Source organism: Salarias fasciatus, chromosome 2 (assembly GCF_902148845.1).
Source record: "Salarias fasciatus chromosome 2, fSalaFa1.1, whole genome shotgun sequence".
NCBI lineage: Eukaryota > Metazoa > Chordata > Actinopteri > Blenniiformes > Blenniidae > Salarias > Salarias fasciatus.
The window spans coordinates 2,995,276-3,016,102 of NC_043746.1; positions in this window are offsets into that span (position 1 = coordinate 2,995,276).

Genomic DNA, 20,827 nt, shown 5'->3' on the forward strand with positions numbered 1-20,827 from the left:
TAGATTTGTATCTTACTGCAGTCATTACATAAGACAAAGGTGCTTGGTTTGGAACAAATTGAGGGTTTGATTTGCTAACATCCTGTATAGGGCATGAAGAATTGCAAAGTCTGCATGCAAATCCTGGAGTCAATCCAAAACTGATTTTGAAGTGTAAATTAATGACATTACCATTTGAAAATTGTTTTATATATATATATATATATATATATATATATATATATATATATATATATATATATATATATATATATATATATATATGTGTGTGTGTGTGTGTGTGTGTATGTATATATGTATATGTGTATATATATAAATAAATATATATATATATATATATATATATATATATATATATATATATATATATATATATATATATATATTTATATATATATATATATATATATATATATATATATAAAATCTTCTTCAGTACGTCCAAAACTCAGCTGTGAGGCTGCTGACCAGCACCACCTGGAGGTCCCACATCACAGCTGTTTTAAAATCCCTCTACTGGCTCCCCGTTGTGTTCCCCATCAAGTTTAGGATCCTGGTGCTGACCTTCCGAGCCCTGCATGGTCAGACCCCAGGTATATCAGAGACCTAATCAAGCCATACAGCTCGGCCTGAAGCCTGAGGTCATCGGATCAGAACCTTCTGAGAGTCCCCCGTACTCGTTTTAAAACGAGGGGTGACCGCTCATTTACATCCACCGCGCCTCGCCTCGGGAACGAGCTTCCTCCAGACCTGCTCCCTGGACTCGGTGGATGCGTTCAAGGAACTCTTAAAAACATGTCTGTTTCAGAAGACATTCTGGGCCCCAGTCAGCGCTGGCTTGACAGTAACTTATAGCCTACTGTCTATATGACTTCTTGTCTCATTGTTTTTATGTACTCTGCAATGTTTTGATCTCTATGTGATTTTTACACTGTGAAGCACTTTGTGATGACTGATCTCTGAAAGCGCTATATAAATAAATTTTACTTACTTACTTAATTAACAACCATGTCAGTTTCTTCTGTAGAATCTAAATGAGTCACTTCTTCTGACACAGCTATTACAAAACAGAGAAAGAGCGGAGTGTTGAAGGGAAGGGAGGAATATTCTTGGTTCTTCCTTTTCAGTTTCTGGTTAGTGTGCCGCTTCCTTTCGGGGACAAACTGTCAACGGTTTCCATCTTCTGCCTCTTTTCTGTCAATCATCACTCCTCAGCTTCAACTCTGTCAAATGTCAGTGAGCAGAGAGTGGGCCACAGGCTATTACTGGCATTCACCACTGACACGAGGAACACACACACACACACACACACACACACACACACACACACACACGCTCACACACAGGGATAGAAATACGAGAACGCACACACACACACACACACACACACACTTTGTGGCGTGTGTGAAAGATGATCGGTTATTTCCTGATTGATGCTGACAGTCTGATCCAGTTTCACACAGTTCTAAGCTGAGGTTGCACACACATTTGTACACTCCTCCTTCCTCCCATCTATTTATTGTCAACACACACTTCATTCCAGGTGGGATTGTTATTGCAGCAGCTGATCCTGCTGACAAGGACCTACACACATCTCAACTCCATCAGTCAGAACAGTAATTGAACCAAGTGTGGTACTTTGGATCAACTGCTGTTGAAATTTTGGGTCTGAACTGTGACAGTGGTGAGGGAACAGGCCATGATCCAGAAGGAGGTTTCTCTGAAGACACAGACCAGAGTGTCCTCTGTCAAAATAATCTGTTTAAAAACATCAGTTCATTGGTTCTACAGAAAGTCTCCTTTGAGTCTGGTTCTACAGAAGGTCTCCTGAGTCTGGTTCTGGTTTCAGATAAACCTGGACGTGTTGTGCTCAGTGTGAACTGTCGCTGTGCAGATGCTCTGTCACTGAACGCCCTCAAGAGGAAATTCTTCCCTGTTTGGTTCAGAATCAGGACCGACTTCACAAACTACATCTGCAACCATGAAAAAAAAAGAAGTTTTGCTCCATCCAGTCGTGCTCAAGGTGTTTGCTGTCGATCCTCTGTCCCCAAGTCTTCAAAGAGTCCCGTTGTCTTCGATCCTTTCAGTAACAGCGGCGTCTTCCTGTTGAAGCAGTGAGTTATGGCAGCGCCTTCAAAGCTTAAAGCTCATTGACGTTGATTTCCTGCTTGTCCTCACATTCTCCTGGCGAGCAGCGGCCCTCTGCGGCGGCTCCTGTATTATTCAGTGTGCCAGTCATCCTTATGCCTCGCTCTCTTCACAGAGTGACATGTCTTTTAACAGGGGGCCTTATTAGGCAGCTCAGGGACAGATTCTCCTCCTGCATGATTATATACTTTTCTTCCACACTGCAATGCATCTGCAAATCCGTCCTCCGTCTCCCAGCTTCCCCTCCGTCCTCTCCTCACTCTGACCCTCTGTGTTGTTTCTCTTTCATCCTCAGTCTATTTCATTCCTCCTTATGTCATTCATGGGCTTGGCTTTCTGCTGCTTTTCCGCCCTCTCTTCTCTTCTCTGCCTGTCTTTGCCCTCAGCCATGTTGCCATCCAAACTGTCAAATTCATTTCAAAACAAACTTTAAAAATGGGGCCCAGACCAACTAAATAATATGTGACTATTAGCTGTCTGTGTTGATAAAACTGAGTATGCTTTTCCTTTAATACACGGCTTTGTGATTCAGCAGTAAAAGGAAAAGCCTAATCATCAGTTTTGGGGAAACCAATGTGTCAACTAAAGCCAAAGTAAAGTGTAAACACTGAAACTGCACGCAAAGTGAAGGACAGTATGTTTCCCTGCTGACATTTCTCCCAGACTCTGTGAAAATTATGTTTTTCTATCTTCATGTTTCATATCTGATGAAAATCCAATTTAACCACAGTTTATCTGTCTGAAATGCATACATTTGTGATTTTAAGTTTCAAAACAGTTGACATTTGTTTTGTTTCAGTTAAGCTGGCCAGCTAAAGTTGCATACCGAGCTAAATGAATGCACTCATTGTCTTCCTGCAGGAGAATGCAGTTCTTCTTGAGGATGATGAAGTTGATGCTCCGTGATCCACTACACTGAGTTTAAAGGCATCCACTGACAGTGTTGGGAATAACGGTGTTAGAATAAACGGCGTTAGTAACGGCGTTCTTTTTTTCAGTAACGAATAATCTAATTAGTTACTTTTCCCATCGTTGCAACGCCGTTACCGTTACTAAAAATATGAAGTGGCGCGTTACTACTGACTGAATGAAGCGCGAGTGTCCGCTGCTGCCGCACACATCAGCTGCAGGAGAGAGCAGGGAGGACGGGGGAGAGGGGAATGGGGGGGGGGGGGGGTGATGAAGACGCGATGCTGATTGGTTGGTGGGCGGGCATGCCCTGCCCACGTGTCTCACTCGCTGCACGCGCTGACCGGTAAACACAAGACAGAGACAATGGCGTGGAGCTCGAGCCCAGGACATAGAAAGGTAGCGTTCATCAGTTACTTTGCTGAGTAACTAATTACTTTTTCAGTGAGGTAACTGAGTTACTAACTCAATTACTTTTTGGGAGAAGTAATTTGTAATTCTAACTAATTACTTTTTTAAAGTAACTTGCCCAACACTGTCCACTAAATCTCACCACTGAAACTGCCAGGAAAAAGGGAAACTGACTGGTGACTGCGTCATCACCCTGCGACGCTTTCCCTGAAACGAAACAGAAATCTTAAAGATTCTCCTCAAAGGGTTTCTGTGAGTACCGTATTGGCCGAATATAAGACGATATTTTTTTCCATAAACTGTATTCTCCGAAATGGGGTCGTACGATGATAGAGGACTAGATTGTCGTTACACATCCACGCCGCTAGATGGAGCCAAAGTACCGGCGACCAGGAAGCGAATGAAGCGTCACAGTCATATGAGGAATGTGGTCACAGTGATCTGATGAAACATGGAGGAAGGTGACCATCTGGAACGAAGGAGCTGGAACGCAACAAGTGAGCAAACAACAGAGGAGAACTTTAAACTGATGGTTCAACGCCGCAGAGTCAACAAACAGCTGCCAAGCCGCCAAGATATATTAGACTGAATTATTAATGCTCATGAAGTTGAATAGAACTTGAATTTGATGGTTCTAAAGTTATTTACATCATTAATGCAGTTATTGAACCTTTGAGGTTCTTATTTGTTGCTTATTCACTGAGTCACAGCCTCAGATTTTGAGAAAGGGATTTTATTTTAGTTTTTTATTTAGTACTGCAGTAATATTTCTTGATCTTAAATCACATGAAACGTTATCTCTGTTGTGAGTTTTCCTACAATAATTGTACAATAAAAAGTAGTTTTATGTTAATCTTATTGTCTTCAAAATATTTTTATTTTCACAAAATGATATTTAAAAAATAGGAGTCGTCTTATAATAAGTCGTCTTATATTCGGACCAATACGGTATTTACTTCATGCAGCTTATTTACTGCCTCATTTTTAGGGGCTAGAAGTGTTTGGGACAGACGCACCAGAACTTCCATCCCACTATGTCGGACTCAAATGAGAACACCAAAACCCTGGAGGAATGGGTGGTCTCAAAAATAGAATATTGCTGTGAATGAGGGACAGTGCAGAGACGGCATCAATCAAAAACAGCTGAATCACTGATCTGATGACGTAATCTGGACTCAATGGGTGCAGTTTCTAAGTGCCCTGTACTGGATAACAGAGTATACTGGATAACAGAGTAAACCCTGGAGGAACAGGTTGTCTGAACAATGGAAGGTTGCTGTGATGGACTGCATCAGAGCACAGCGTCAGAGCAGCTCAGGAACGCTACGTCGGATGTGAACCTTGGCACCAAGACTGGAGACGTGATCCAGTGCTGGACAATGGCTAGCTGGCTGCTACCTGGCGAGCAATGCTGCGCTGTCAGCTGTCATCCTCATCGCTCAGATCTACATGGCTGCAGACATGTACTGTGGACTTGAGCTGCACCTCACAATCGCAAAAGCCAATAAAAACATTGCTGAACTGAAAGAGGAAATTCAACGGCCGTTGGAGGAGTTCATGAAAAAAGATGCTGTGCTGGCTAAGACCATAGACAACCGCTGGTCAGAGCGTCCCTATCATCCGCCGCCACCGACCCAGTACCCTGGGTTCCCTCCTGTTCCACACCCGACCACCAGCGCTCATGGGCAGAGGTTGTGGTCCAAGGAAAATGAAAACCCAAGGCCACCGACACTCTCCTTCTGGAACCGCTTCCTGGTTCTGATGCAGCATGAAGATGACGGCACAGCCAGTGGTGAGGCCTCCAGGTCTGCTGTGGTCTCTGCTGCTTCCTCGCCCACTGCTGCTCCCCGCCTTGAAGATCCGGCAGCCGTGGACTCTGTGGCTCCCTCTCAGCTGCTGGACACCAAGACCGTCCCTCATCCCGCTGGATCCGAACCCCGTCGCTCAGCCATGGCTCTAGTGCAGGATCATTCCTCTGCAGTCATGGAGTGGCAGCCATTACCCCGGGCTTCGACCTCTGCAGCTCGCCAGAGGTTCCTCAGGGAGGCTGTTTGGAGGTGTTCTGGGAGTCTGTGTTCTGTATCACCCCAGTCGACGTGGCAACACTCCCAGCTCACCAAAAAGGATTTTAAGGACCTTTAAGGTTTAAATATCCAATCCTATCCATCCATCCATCCATTTTCTTTTTTTTTTTCCCTTGTCCTGTTCGGCAGCACAGGGGGGGCAGCACAACTTCTACACAAATTCACAATACAAAACAGTGTTGTCGACACACCACACGCAACCAAGAACAATCCCAAACCACAATCTAAACAGCACCAAAACAGATCCGACAACCAACACAAAGACTGACAGAACCAGAACCGATAAAAAGTCGATAAAACATATTAGTGAATAGACAAGGCCACAACAGCAAAAGAAGGTGTAGGGAAGGAAGGAAGTGCAAGGACACCGTAAACCTATTTTTTTGTTTGTTTGTTTTTGTTTTTGGAGAATATAGCTAGTATTAACCACTAGTTAATACGTTAATACGTTAACCAACAGTCCTCACCGTGCTCCCAGGTCAGTTATGGGGTTCCTCAAGGGTCCGTGCTCGGGCCAATTTTATTTCTGTTATATATGCTTCCTTTAGGGAACATAATTAGAAGTCACGATATCAATTTTCATTGCTATGCAGATGACACACAACTGTATTTATCTATGAAACCTGATCAAACTAATCAAATAGACTCAGTGACTGTATCAGAGAAATTAAAACCTGGATGACTACGAACTATCTCCGTCTGAATCCTGGCAAAACAGAGGTCATTATACTAGGCCCCCATAAACTGAGAGAGTGTCTATCCAAACAGATTATTACCTTAGATAACGTCAGTGTATCCTCCTCCTCTACTGTGAGGAACCTCGGGGTCTTATTTGATCAGGATATCTCATTTAAAGCACACATCAACCTGGCTTGTAAAACAGCATATTTCCACTTGCGCAACATAGCTAAAATAAGAAACATTCTACCTAGAAGCGATGCAGAAAAACTCATCCATGCATTTGTTTCTGCGAGATTGGACTACTGCAACTCCCTTCTTGCAGCCTGCCCAAAAAGTGTATTAAAAAACTTTCAGTTGGTTCAAAATGCGGCCGCCAGATTATTAACTGGAACTAGAAGACGTGAACACATTACTCCCGTTCTAAAATCTCTTCACTGGCTTCCAGTTGAGTTTAGAGTTAGATTTAAAATCCTTCTCCTCACTTACAAAATCCGAAATGGGATGGCTCCAACCTATCTCCAAGATGCTTTAACGCCTTATCAATCAGAGCAATTCGCTCTCAAAATGCAGGGTTACTGGTGACTCCTAGAGTCTCTAAATGGACACCAGGTGGAAGAGCCTTGAGCTATCAGGCACCATTTTTATGGAACCAGCTTCCAAGTGGTGTCAAAGAGGCAGACACAGTCTCCACATTTAAGGTTAGGCTCAAGACGTTTCTCTTCGATGCAGCCTATGATCAGGTCAGCTAGGGATTCTAAACTAAACTAAACTAAACTAAACTAAACTAAACTAAACTAAACAAACAAACCAAACCAAACCAAACTAAAGTAAACCAAACCAAACTACAGTAAACCAAACTAAACTAAACTAAACTAAACTAAACTAAACTAAACTAAACTAAAACAAACCAAACCAAAGTAAACCAAAGTAAACCAAACTAAACCAAACTAAACTAAACTAAACTAAGCTAAACTAAACTAAACTAAACTAAACTAAACTAAACTAAACTAAACTAAACTAAACCAAATTACACTAAACAAAATTAAACTAAACTAAACTATACTAACTAAATACTAGTTTAAACAGTTAAGTATCCACAAAGCTGCCCCAGGAGCTAGAATGCAGTGGGAAGTACGGTGCACTGAGCCCTATCCTCTAATGTCTGAATGTTATTCCCTTTAGTCCGTTCATTGCTTTTCACCTGTTGTCCCCCCCTTCGAGGGGGAGTCTTCTCCAGTTTCAGTTGCTGACTCCACTATTACGAAGGCCTATGAACAAGCTCCGTCCGGACCGGGAGGACACCCCTGTCGGTCCTGCCCGTGGACTGGCTTCGGTTCTACTGCTGGGATTCGTGGTTCTTGTGCTGGACCGTCCAACGGACTGTCCTCAACATTGTCCTAGGCTTTACTTCTTATTGTCTCATGCTAGCTGTTGCCAAAGCTGTCCGTCCCTGGGAGAGGGATCCCTCCATACTGTGGTTCTCCCCAAGATTTCTTCTTTTCCCACTGGGTTTTTGGAGTTTTTTTCTTGCCGGATGTGAGGGTCGAAGGCGGTGGTTGCTTCGTTCTGTATCGTTACTGTAAATATTGACATATTACCATTATGCTTATTCACTGTTTTTACTTTTACCGACCAATGTAACATCTTGAAGCCCTCTGAGGCAACTGTTGTTGTGATACTGGGCTATACAAAAATAAATTGATTGATTGATTGATTGATTGATTGATTGATTGATTGATTGAGTAGTAAACTAGGGGCGTGAATCAAGAGAGGTCTACCACAGATCACCATTAGTCTAACCACCACAAGAAGACAAGGTAACCGAGTATGTGAGGAGTGTTTAAAGATCAGTGTGACCATGAAAATGTGATGGTGATAGTGATAGTGATAGTGTTTCATGCACATATGACCTCTGACCCCTGAGAAGGCCAGAAACAGGCCAGAGAGGCCCTCAGTGCCCAGACAGCTGGCAGTCATCACAGAGCCCGGATCCAAGATGCTTCCCCAGGCAGACGCCCCCGCTCCGGTTCAGAAATGGGGCAGAGGAAAGCCCCGGCCGGGAACCCTGGTGGCCCCGGGCACCGGACGCCCGGGGCGGGCAGAGCCGAGAGCCCAAGGCCCAAGAGCCCAAGAGCCGACCCCCCACACAGGCGGAGGGCCATGACCCACCCGGGAGAACCGGCCCACATGGGTGGCTACCCACCCCAGGCCAGTGCCCCACCAGCGCTCCAGCCACGTACCCCGAGATCCAGGGCATCACAACCCCCCAACCCGCCCCAAAGCCCACCCCCCTCCACCCAACAGCCCACACCCCCAGCTAAAATTGAGGGACATTAACCACACCGTGCCGCGAGCGAGGCCAAACGAGCAGTCCCATCCACCTGAACAGCCCCGCCCCCGACACGGCGCGCCCAGGCCCCCAGGTGTGTGTGTTTGTATGTATTTGGTCGTGTTAGATGACTAAGTGCAATTAAGACTGAGAGGCGAGCCACCAAAGCGTGCAGTGATTGGGGCCACTTAGATGGCCCCCTCCACCACACCCAACTTGATAAGCCCACCTCCCAAAGCCCTACGTGTGTGTGCATGAGAGCGGGGGGAGAGGGGGGTCCGGGGATGCCACAGCACCCCCGTCACCCAGGAGCCCCCCGATGAAGGACAGGGCCAGGAGCGCCAACCCCCCCCCCCCTCCAGGACCAGGGCGGACAGCGACCATGGCCAGAGAGCCACCAACCCAAGAAGCACACACCCATCATGCATCAGGAGGAGTGGAGGCGAGGACAGACAGGGGGCAGCAGAAGGACCCAGACCCAGGGCCCACCGCCCCCAGGCCCACCGGGCCCCCCCCCACAGGGCACCACACTCTCTCCTCACATACACACCTGTCCAATCGCCCACACATATACACCCACACATACAGACATACATACATACTTACAGATACACCCACACACACATACATACATAGTCACAGATACATACCCACACACACACATACACACTCACACACAAATATACACACATACACATACATACATACATACATACTCACATATACACACCCACACACATACACGCACACCAACCTTCCCAACCCCCTAACCCCCACAGCCCCCCACCACCACCCCACTATTTCCCCCCATCCACCCCGCCCCCCTGTGCCCCACCACCACAACCACCCGCCCCACAACCTTGATTTCCGGGGCAGCAACCAGACACCGACCGGCCCCCCCAGCCAGGCCAACCCCCCACCCTCATGGGAGGGGACAGCCCCCAGTGAAGCAGCCCAGCGCCCGACTGCAAGACAGCGCCAACCACCTCCAGCCATCACCCCCCCCCCACCCTCCCCCCCACCACCACCACCACCAACAACAACCGACCCTCAAAGAGGAGAGGCCCTCATCTTCCCCTTACACCTCATCTTCCCCTTACATTAAGTGATGGAGCTGATCACAGGGGACCAGAGGGAACCAGATTCAGCTGATTGATCGTTTGAACAGACAGACATTGTCTCCAAGCTAATGTGATCCAATAAGAGATTCTTAAACTGCCTGTTACTCAGATTACTTCTGGATTTCCAATTTACAAGGATAGTTTTCTTTGCGATGCGCAAGGTGGTGAGAACCATGTAGACAGAGTTTATTGACATGTTAATTTCATCCAAATCACCTAAAAGGCACAGTGTGGGAGTTGCAGGAATATTGCATGTGAACCATGTTGACAGGTCTTCACACACCTGAAGCCAGAACCTCTGCACTGGTGTGCAGGACCACAAGGCATGGAGGGAGCTGTCAGTCATGTTCTCACTGCAATGTGAACAGATATCAGATTGTGATAGACCCATCTGGAACATCCTTCGTCCTGTATAATGAATTCTATGCTGAATTTTGAATTGTATTAGTTGTATGTTTGAGTTCTTTGTCATCCATCCATTTTCTAAGTGGCCTGTCCTTTTCAGGGCCATGGGGGAGCTGGAGCCAATCCCAGCTGTTTTGGATGAGGGCGGGGTCCCTGGACAGGTCGCCAGTCTGTCAAGGAGCCAACACATATACACTGATGACCATTCCCAGGTCCAGCAAGACTTCAGTTTTGAAGCTGCCGTCGCTGCCATTTACAAACGACGGGCTGAGCAGGAGGTGGCAATGGAGGCTGCACGGGAGAGACAGCAGAACATTCTGCAGCTTCCCAACCATCCCTGTGGAAGATACGTCCTGTATGTGGCGGATGTCATGAGGTCTTTCCCACCTCAGCTGCTGCCAGAGTCAAATTGAAAATAAGCACTGTACTGTATGAAATGGAGCAGGAAGCTATTACATTTTGTTGGTGGTTAATGAGAAAGAATTGTCCCTTTTGGTTATTCCTATATTAAATTCAGGGCTAATTAATTGTGGTCTGTGATCATGTTTGCAATGTGATAATGTTGACTGATCAATGTGAACAATGGAATGAAAGCATTTTTTGCATGGACGGATGTATTGACTTTGATAAGATTGCTCTTAAAGATGTCACTTTTATACTGCTAACATACAAAATACCCAATTACTTTATAATTCCCAAAATAAATAAACGAATAAACAAAACACAACTTTCTTAATCCTCACAAAATTAACGAACCACAATTAAACTAAAAAAAAAAAACATTTCAAAATGAAATTACAGCGTAAGACAAAGTGTTTACATTGGAAACCATAATTACAATATTTCCATTTGATTCTTAATTTTTTATTCAATGCAACCGCTCCTCATTTTTCCCTCCTGCCATGGCACAAGTCCTTGCGGTGTCTGGAAAAACTCCATGTTGCCCGGGCTGCCCTCGCTGCTTGGACCTTTGACAGTCTAACTGCAGGGTATCTGCAGGAGTCCTGACGTTAATTTCAATACCTTTTAAGACTTCTTAAAACCTTTCAAAAGAAAGTAAGACCTCATCGCCACTTTAAGCTGTAGTTGGCAACACATCTTTAACTGATGTACTTTGCAAATGAACAAAAATGAGGTAAACTGAGAACGAATAAAGCTCAAAAATAATAAATTACACTAAAGGCACATTGACATTCCCCTCAGGTCACGACAAGTTACATGTTTTTGTGTAGCATTTTGAAAGCACATTTAATCTGTGGACAATCACAAACATGAAATTCAGAGGAAACATTGAAATGAATGACACACACAAAAATCAATTTCAGACCAATTTAATGATTCTATTAAAAAAAAAAATGTTGAAGTGTTGAAGATGAAAATAATAATAGACAGAAAACGTTCCTCTGAGCAACGTATCCAAGAATGCAGTTCAGTTGTCTCTGAATGTAATTTTGTGGAGACAAGGTTGCATGCTCAATATTTCCTTTTACGTCACATTACAGAATATTTTCTCCTCTCAACTCTTTCACCTTTGCACAACAAATGAATTAAAAAAAAAAAGTCAGTGTGTTCACTCCACTCCTCACACAGCAGCAGTGTTTCCTCCTGCGCCAATCATCCAATCATCCAACCAGTGGACGGCTCCAGGTGAGCCAGAGCTTTCTTCAGCTGCAGGAGTGTGGGCGGCTTCTAGCCTCTCAGTCACTCTTGGGTCATTCTCAGCGACAGACAGAAGTGTGGTGGACCGGAGCATGACGGAGCCCCCTGGAGGGATGGCGGTGGGCTGGATTTGGTTCTGTTTGGTGGCTCTAGCCCGGCTGGCCTCGGCCGAGGAGCCTCGCCGGGAGACTCGTGGAGCCGTCGAGAGTTTGGACCGGCTGTTCTCGGACTGTGCACCACTGGAGGAGACCGGCAGCGGGACGGGATTCCTCCCTGTGCCGGTGTGGAGGTTTATGAAAGGTACAGATGTAGCTGACAGTCAACAGGAAGTGAATGAGTCAAAGAAATGATCTAAAATGTTGAGATGTTACTTTTCTGGTCAGACTTTGAAGAGTTTGCTCAGTCTCCTCATTTACTGTTTCTGCACAATTCATTCCACCACCTTAACCAGACACTTCTGGAAAGCAGTTTACAAACCGTCCTCTACTTGTTGGTGTCCAGTCTCCTGATGGTGGTTACATTTTGAGGGAAATTTCAAACGTTTGTTTTCACCTTTGAAATGTATCAGGAGGAATTTCAGTCTGAGGTCTAGTGTTCAGGTCACTGTATAATTTTACCAACATCTAATGTCTTTTTCCTGGTGAACCAAATGTTGCCCGCTGTGTTTCAGCTGCTGACAAAAATCAGTCATTTTAATATTTTGGCTTTAACTCAAAATTTTCACTTGGAAAGTTTCTTCACCTTTTTCATTTATCTATGATATATATGAAGTATATATATTAATCAATAAATAAGAGAAAGTATAGGCTTCACTGAAGAAAATATGACCTTGGGCTAAAACTGATGGTAATTCAGCAGAGTGTCTGTTAATTGAATCCTGCCGTCCTACAAAATAAAGTCACTGGTATGTAGCAGTAATGTATCTGCAAAAATATGCTGTATTTATTTATGTGGAAGCTTTTTGTTTGACGGATCAAGTTGAGAAAATGAGGGGTTTTCCTGATAAGAGTGGAGTTGTATTTGGTGTATTGAGCCGTGAAGGTTGTTGGGGGGGTGGGGGGTGGGAATATTCCAGCATAAAGCAGCAGAAGTCATTTTACTGTCGGCCTCGGTTGAAGCAATTTGACACCAAAGCTTGAGCCCTTCTCTCCAAATGGTTGAAGAGTGTTTGTAGAGCAGGTGGAGCTTTGGAACAGGACCTTCAGGGACTCCGGTGATGCAGGTGGTGACTCTCGGTGCCGTTTCTGCTCTTTCAGGGTCAGACGGTGCAGACGAGGCAGATTGGGGACGGCCACAGTTTGGCTGCAGCGAGACCAAACTGTGTGTTCGTCTGCAGCTGGTCCGACACTCTGAGCTACGTCTGGAAGGTGAGTTTAATGTGACAAGCGGCTGTGAAGTGAGCTGTCCTCACATGTGGTGAAATGTCTGATTGACTGAGTCTTGTTGGGAGTGTGTCGGCCTTGCAGTGCCTTATAACCCCACTCATTTACTGTTGGTGCTGAACTCAGCCAGCTCAAACCCAACTGGTCTTCACTGTGTCTCTGCAGATGGGAGGAATCTGTCAGCACTGCCAGATGAATGTGATGCTTCTGTTCAGACTTTTGGCCAATGGATGCTCCTGAAGCTCCCTTACAGCAGCTGCCCCGTGGAATCCTGGGTAACCGATTTGATTCCATCTGTGAGGAAAGAAAGTCAACAAAGATTGTACCACTATCAAATCGGAACCAATTTTCCAATGGGCTCTAATAGCGTTTATGATTAGTTATGACAATGAAAATTTCAGGCAGCTATATCTGGACACTATATGAGCTGAGGGGCTCTACTCAATGAAACGTAGAGATAAGACATCTCTACATGAACGTAAGAAGAGTTTCATTGTGTCACTTCAAAAACAATCCCTAATTAATGGGTGCAATCTTCAAAATAAGTAAAGTGTGTAGTTTACTCGTAATCCTGTGCAAGTAGTGTTTTATGTTCTGATTTAACAGATGCCAGTGTGTCAGCAGAAATTTTTCTACTGGTGAGAAGTAGAGGAATTAAAAGCTGCTTCGCCTTGTTTGGCTCTCTTGCAATCACTGAGTTAATCTTGTCCTGAGGACGTCTGACCTCTAGAAGATTCATATTTTGCTGGTAAATCTGAGATTTATCTTGACCCAAGATCAAAGCTTTATACACCAGAAGTCAGATTTTGAAGTCAGCCTCACACAGGCAGCCTGTGCAGAGATTGAAGCTCTGGTGTGATGTGGGTGGGCTCATTGTTGGTGGGGACTGTGGATGACTGTGACCGCCCCCCCCCCCCCCCCCCCCCCCCCAACGGCTACCTGCAAACACATCATTACAATTATCCAGCCTACTGACAATAAATGCATGAACAAGTTTTAATATTGATGAGATTAATCAGGTCAAGATCTTTTATTCGCCACAAGCAAAACTATACACTGTAATATGCAGTGACATGTATACAGTCCCTGCTGTAGACCTAAGCAACTACAGTGGTAACATAGATAACACAGGAAATGTGGGTGTGTTTAGCAAAAAGATTAATCAAATTATTTCAAGTGTCAGTTAATGCAAAATAAATATGCAGGGCAAGTTGGACCATTAGACTAGTCTGTAGCAGTAATTAAAGCAGTAATGCTACTTGAGACTTGTAAAGTGTCATCAAAGATTCTTTAGAATTTGGATTGTTTTTTTCAATGAGCTCAGCTTCACTTCAGTCACTGTGAGAGCATCAAGACACGAGGCTCCAGATCCAGGAGGTAGGGCGAGTTCATAGACTAGAAGAGAGGCAATGGTTATTGGCACGTAGTAGTGAAACTAAAAGCTCAGTGTAGGTCAGTTTCTCAATCCTGGTCTTCAGGACCCCCTGTCCAACATGTTTTAGCTGTTTTACTCTTTCAGAACATTCTGCAGAGCTTGATGACAAGCAGATCATTTGAATCAGGTGTGCTGGAAGAGGGCACATTTAAAAGTTATTGAACGGGGAGTGGAGACCAAGACTGGGGAACACTAGTGTAGATCCTCTAGAGGTCTTAACCTACTGCAGCTTCACTGAAAAACGGTTCAGAAAGGCCTGAGGCGGCCCGAACTGTAAGTTTACTGAATAGAAAGGTCTGAAAGCTGAGATTGTGTTGGCCCCCCTCACTAGTTCCACATGACAGGAACCTAATAGCTGAAAGGTCTGCCTGCTTTTCTACTTTTAGAGAACCTAGGAACCTCCAGCAGACCAGCACTCTGAGAATCAAGTGTTCTCCTGGGACAGTATGGGACTAATAGCTGTTTGAGATATGTTCCGGGAAGTAAACAGCATTCTGCTCGTCTTTATTTCTCGATTAAAGGGACTTAAGGCAAGATTTGTAGAAAAACTACACATGCGTTTCCAGTTTATTCAATGCTAATGGGCCGTGAAGCGTTAAAAACCTAAAATAACAGGTCAATCTGCGTATCTGTGTGTTGCCTTATACAGGCTGTGTGCCACATAATTGGCTGCAGTTCGGTGTCTGAATTTCCCACGCAATCGTGGGGATGTGACGTAAATTGACACTGTATGCGCGTTGCCGACAGCTCTTGAACAGGAAGAACATGGCCACTGTGGACACGGACTCAAACACTGCAGGGATACAAATAGTTTAGTCTAACTGGTTGTCTGTTACTCACCTCGTCGCTTGACATGGTGCTTTTTTATATATAATATGCACTGTGGTCTTGCAGTAAACCGCGATGTAAACAGCATTGGCATCCCTGGTGCAGTGCTGTGAAGACGGACAGTCTGTAAAGTGTTTGTGCGCGCTCCCGTGCCGCCTTGGCTGGTGGCTGCAGTTACCCACAGCGCCTATCGTGGCAGCACTGAGGTAAATTTTGTAAAGTTGCCTTAAGTCCCTTTAACTTTGATGCTGCAACTTTGACTATGTCTGTGTTAAGCACCCATCGCTTCATTATTTTAATTTCTTCTAAAATAGTTGTGAAATAAATCGTCTCCAAACAAGTCAAAACGCGGACTGCGGGCCGCCATCTTGGAAAATTGCATCATCACGACGGACCACAACGACCAGAATGAAGCTGCACGAGTTGGCAGATAATTGTGCTTCCGAATAAACCTGCTGGTCTATTCAGATTTAAACCTAATTCCGAATAAAGTTTTCTGGCGTTTACATGGTCATTTTAGAGTGGAATTACGCTTTATTCAGATTTATAGAAGAATAAAAATCCCATTAAAATGCACAGAATGGAAGTTAATGGCGTGATTCCTGATGATATTCCCTACAAAAATTAGCCCGCCACCAAATGAAGTTGCTGACCCCTGCCCTACAGGAAGCATGTATAATGTGAAGAATGTCCTTGGACAGAACCCTGTGAAACTTAGTTTAACTTTGAGCTGAAGGGCCAACGTTAATGAATTGGAACATGTCTGCTAAATATCATTGAAACAAGTTTAATGCTGAGCCTTATATCGCAATAATGTAGTCTCTGTAGCAGGATGTCGGGATCAACAGTATTGAATGCAGCACTGAGATCTAAAAGGACCAGAACGGAGACGATTCCTCTATCCAAGGCTGTGAGAAGATTATTAGTGACTTTTTCCAGAGCCGTGTCTGTGCTGTGGTGAGCTCTGAAACCTGACTGAAAAGACTCTAAAAAGTTGTTGCATAAATGTTCTCAAAGCTGACTTCAACAACTTTCTCTAGGATTTTAGAAACAAAGGGAAGGTTGATCACATGGATCAAGGGTGAGCTTTTTAAGAAGAGGTTTAATAACGGCAACCTCAAAGGTGCTGTAGGCAGGATTCCGCATCTCCGCCATCTTGCTTAGGGTTACCTAAGCAAGATGGCGATTTGACCCATCTAAGATGGCCATTTGAAACCCAGCACAGCCAATCCTGTCCTGTTTTCTCTGACATCACACCCTTACGCAAGTTAAGCCCCTCCCACAAGAGCGTGCGACGAATGCCCCTCGACCAATCACGGTTAGAGCCTCAGGTGCTCTTCTGATTGGTTAAAGATACCTGGAGCTGTCGAGATTCCTTTTCAGCTCAGAACAGAGACAGATGGAAACACTGCACCCTTGTGGTACTGCAATTATGCTACACTCCTAAAGGATTATCAATGGATACTAACATTTAATCCAAAGAAATCGAAAGAAACCGCAGAAAAATTAGCACTGACTAGCAAAATCCTGCCTACAGCACCTTGAAAGACTTGCGATACTTAACCTGTTAGTAAAAATAGGTTGATCTGATCTAATATTGATTACTAATCAGGAGGAAAATGTCTTTAAACAGTTGAGTTGGGATTGGCTCTAATAGCCAGGTTGTAGGTTATGAGGTCACAGAGGATAACTCGGTTGTGTAGATGGAAGCTGGGTAGTTGTAAGCCAGGCTCTACTGACAGATTTGAGTGTATGTGATTGATTGGTCTGTGACCACCAACTGTATACAAGGGTAAAAAGCTTTTCTTTTTCTTTTAAAAGATGGGAGTGATTTGTCACAGCAGGAAGTGGAAGTGTGAAACTGTCAAGTTCTGACGGAAGATGTCAGGTTTTGTAGGACTTTGTAAGTAATCTGAAGATGTTGAACGATGGTCTGTGGCAGATGACAACGATTTATGGAGGCAAAGGTTTATGCAGTCTCAGCTGAGGGACGGAACAAAATGGAGTTCTGGGTTTAGTTCTTGTGTTGCCACAGAGAAGTCTGTTGGTTATTGACATGTAAGGTCATAAAAGAGTGGGTCTCTGCAACCATGGGGCAAATAAATAGGTCTAGGGTATTTGCATTCCAGGCAAAGTGTTCTCAGGTGAGTTTGCTAATTTGCTGTTGGATGGTGAGGCCAAAGGAAGTTAAGGGGGCAGAGTTATGCTGGTGCACTGTTGGAACACAGATGTCACGGTCTGGTTGATTGTGTTCACTGTAGCCATTTCTCCTGTTCTCAGAGGAAACCGTCTGTCACTGCTGAATGTTAATGTCCTGTTTGTCTGCAGGTTTCAAATGGAACCAGTTTTCACCAACTGAAGCTGCAGTATTTTGACCAGCTGCTGCAGACACACGTAACAGCTGTGGCTGCCTGCAAGGATCCTGCAGCACTACTGAAACTGGGATCACCACTGATGAGGTGCAGAGCCACAGATGTGACTGTGAAACTGCCTTGGGGAACCAGCCTGCAGAAAGTGGAAGCTGTGGCTGAAGATGGTGTGGTGGGATCAATATTTAGCACGGTCAAAACTCAAGATGCAGTGATGGTGTATATTTCGAGAGCAATGGATGTGGTAAGGATGGCCTATAAAAAATTTACCAGTTTGCTCCGGTTTGAGGTGGAGTGCTAATTTGAAACTGTTTCCACAGGATTCATACTTGGAAATTTTGTTCTTGGATTTTGCTGGTGAAAGAATAACATTACTGGTAGTTTGTTTGACGCCAGCAAGGGGAGTTGTGGGACACCGTTTCCCCAGAGCTCTAAGCCAACCAAATCCACTGGGGTATTGGGACACAGAGTTGTTTCCTCATCAATATTACAGCCCAGAAGTGCCAGAGTGTGGGACAGCAAGTGAGGAAAGTGCCACCATGATGCCTTCCAGGGATTGCCAGGGTTTTGCGCCGTCGTTGGCGGACCGGGAGTTTGCGCCGTCGTTGGCGGACCGGGAGTTTGCGCCGTCGTTGGCGGACCGGGAGTTTGCGCCGTCGTTGGCGGACCGGGATTTTGCGCCGTCGTTGGCGGACCGGGATTTTGTGCCGTCGTTGGCGGACCGGGATTTTGCGCCGTCGTCCGTGGGGCACGGGGGTTTTGCGCCGTCGTCCGTGGGGCACGGGGGTTTTGCGCCGTCGTCCGTGGGGCACGGGGGTTTTGCATCGTCGTCCGTGGGGCACGGGGGGTTTGCACCGTCGTCCGTGGGGGATTGGGATTTTGCGCCGTCGTCCTTGGGGGACCGGGATTTTGCGCCGTCGTCCATAGGCGATCGGGATTTTGCGCCATTGTGCTTGGGGGACCAGGATTTTGCGCCGCCATTGCTTGGAGACCGGGATTTTGTGCCATCGCCATTATTGGTGGGCGAGGACTGTTCGCCATCATTGGTGGGTCGGGACTGTGCGCTGTTGCCATCGTTAGTGGGCCGAGACTGTGCGCCACTGTCGCCGTCGTTGGTGGGCCCGTCCTCTGAGCCGCCGTCGTCATTGGTGGGCCCGTCCTCTAAGCCGCTGCCGCCGTTTGTGGGCCTGTCCACTGAGCAGCCGCGGCCACCGTCATTGGTGGGCCCATCCTCTGAGCCGCCGCCGTCATTGATAGACCCGTCCTCTGAGCCGCCCTGTGTGAGCCTGTCCACTGTGGTGGGTAAAAAACATGCATTAGCGAAGAAGCATCCCGAGCCAGCTGAGCAGCATCCCACATCAGTCAAGAAGCATCCCAAGCCAGGCAAGAGGCATCCGTTGGCCAAGAAGGATCCCAAGCTGTGCAAGAAGCATCCGTGGCCCAAAAAACCAGTGAAGAAGGATCCGAAACCAGGCAAGAAGCTTCCGTGGCCCAAGAAGCCAGTCAAGAAGCATCCCAAACCGGGCAAGAGGCGTTTGTGGCCCAAGAAGCCAGTCAAGAAGCATCCCAAGCCAGGCAAGAGGCATCCGTGGCCCAAGAAACCAGTCAAGAAGCATCCCAAACCAGGCAAGAGGCATCCGTGGGCCAAGAAGCCAGTCCAGAAACATCCCAAGCTGGGCAAGAGGCATCCGTGGCCCAAGAAGCCAGTCAAGAAGCATCCCAAGCCGGGCAAGAGCCATCCGTGGCCCAAGAAGCCAGTTAAGCATACCAAGCCGGGCAAGAGGCATCCGTGGCCCAAGAAGCCAGTTAAGCATACCAAGCCGGGCAAGAAGCCAGTCAAGAAGTATCCCAAGCCGGGCAAGAGGCATCGTTGGGCCAAGAAGCCAGTCAAGAAGCATCCGTGGCCCCAGAAATCAGTCAAGAAACATCCCAAGCCGGGCAAGAGTCATCCATGGCCCAAGGAACCAGTCAAGAAGCATCCCAAGCCGGGCAAGCATCCGTGGCCTAAGAAGCAAGTCAAGAAGCATCCCAAGCCAGGCAAGCAACCTTGGGCCAAGAAGCCAGTCAAGAAGCATCCCAAGCCGGGCAAGCATCCGTGGCCCAAGAAGCCAGTCAAGAAGCATCCCAAGCCAGGCAAAAGGCATCCGTGGGCAAATAAGCCAGTCAAGACGCATCCCAAGCCAGGCAAGAGGCATCCGTGGGCCAAAAAGCCAGTCAAGAAGCATCCCAAGCTGGGCAAGAGGCATCCGTGGCCCAAGAAGCCAGTCAAGAAGCATCCCAAACCGAGCAAGAGGCATCCGTGGCCCAAGAAGCCAGTCAACAAGCATCCCAAGCCAGGCAAAAGGCATCCGTGGGCAAATAAGCCAGTCAAGACGCATGCCAAGCCAGGCAAGAGGCATCCGTGGCCCAAGAAACCAGTCAAACATCCCAAGCCGGGCAAGGGGCATCCGTGGGCCAAGAAGCCAGTCAAGAAGCATCTCCAGCCGGGCAAGAGGCATCCGTGGCCCAAGGAACCAGTCAAGAAGCATCCCGAGCCGGGCAAGAGGCATCCGTGGGCCAAGAAGCCAGTCAAGAAGCATCCCGAGCCAGGCAAGAGGCATCCGTGGGCCAAGAAGCCAGCCAAGAAGCATCCCAAGCCGGGCAAGAGGCATCCGTGGTATAAGAAGCCAGTCAAGAAGCATCCCAAGCCGGGCAAGAGGCATCCGTGGTCCAAGAAGCCAGTCAAGATGCCTCCCAAGCTGGGCAAGAGGCATCCGTGGCCCAAGAAGCCAGTCAAGAAGCATCCTGAGCTGGGCAAGAAGTATCCATGGCCCAAGAAGCCAGTCAAGAAGCATCTCAAGCCAGGCAAGAGGCATCCGTGGCCCAAGAAGCCAGTCAAGAAGCATCCCAAGCCGGGCAAGAGGCGTCCGTGGGCCAAGAAGCCAGTCAAGAAGCATCCCAAGCCGGGCAAGAAGCGTCCGTGGGCCAAGAAGCCAGTCAAGAAGCATCCCAAGCCGGGCAAGAGGCATCCATGGGCCAAGAAGCCAGTCAAGAAGTATCCCAAGCTGGGCAAGCATCCGTGGGCCA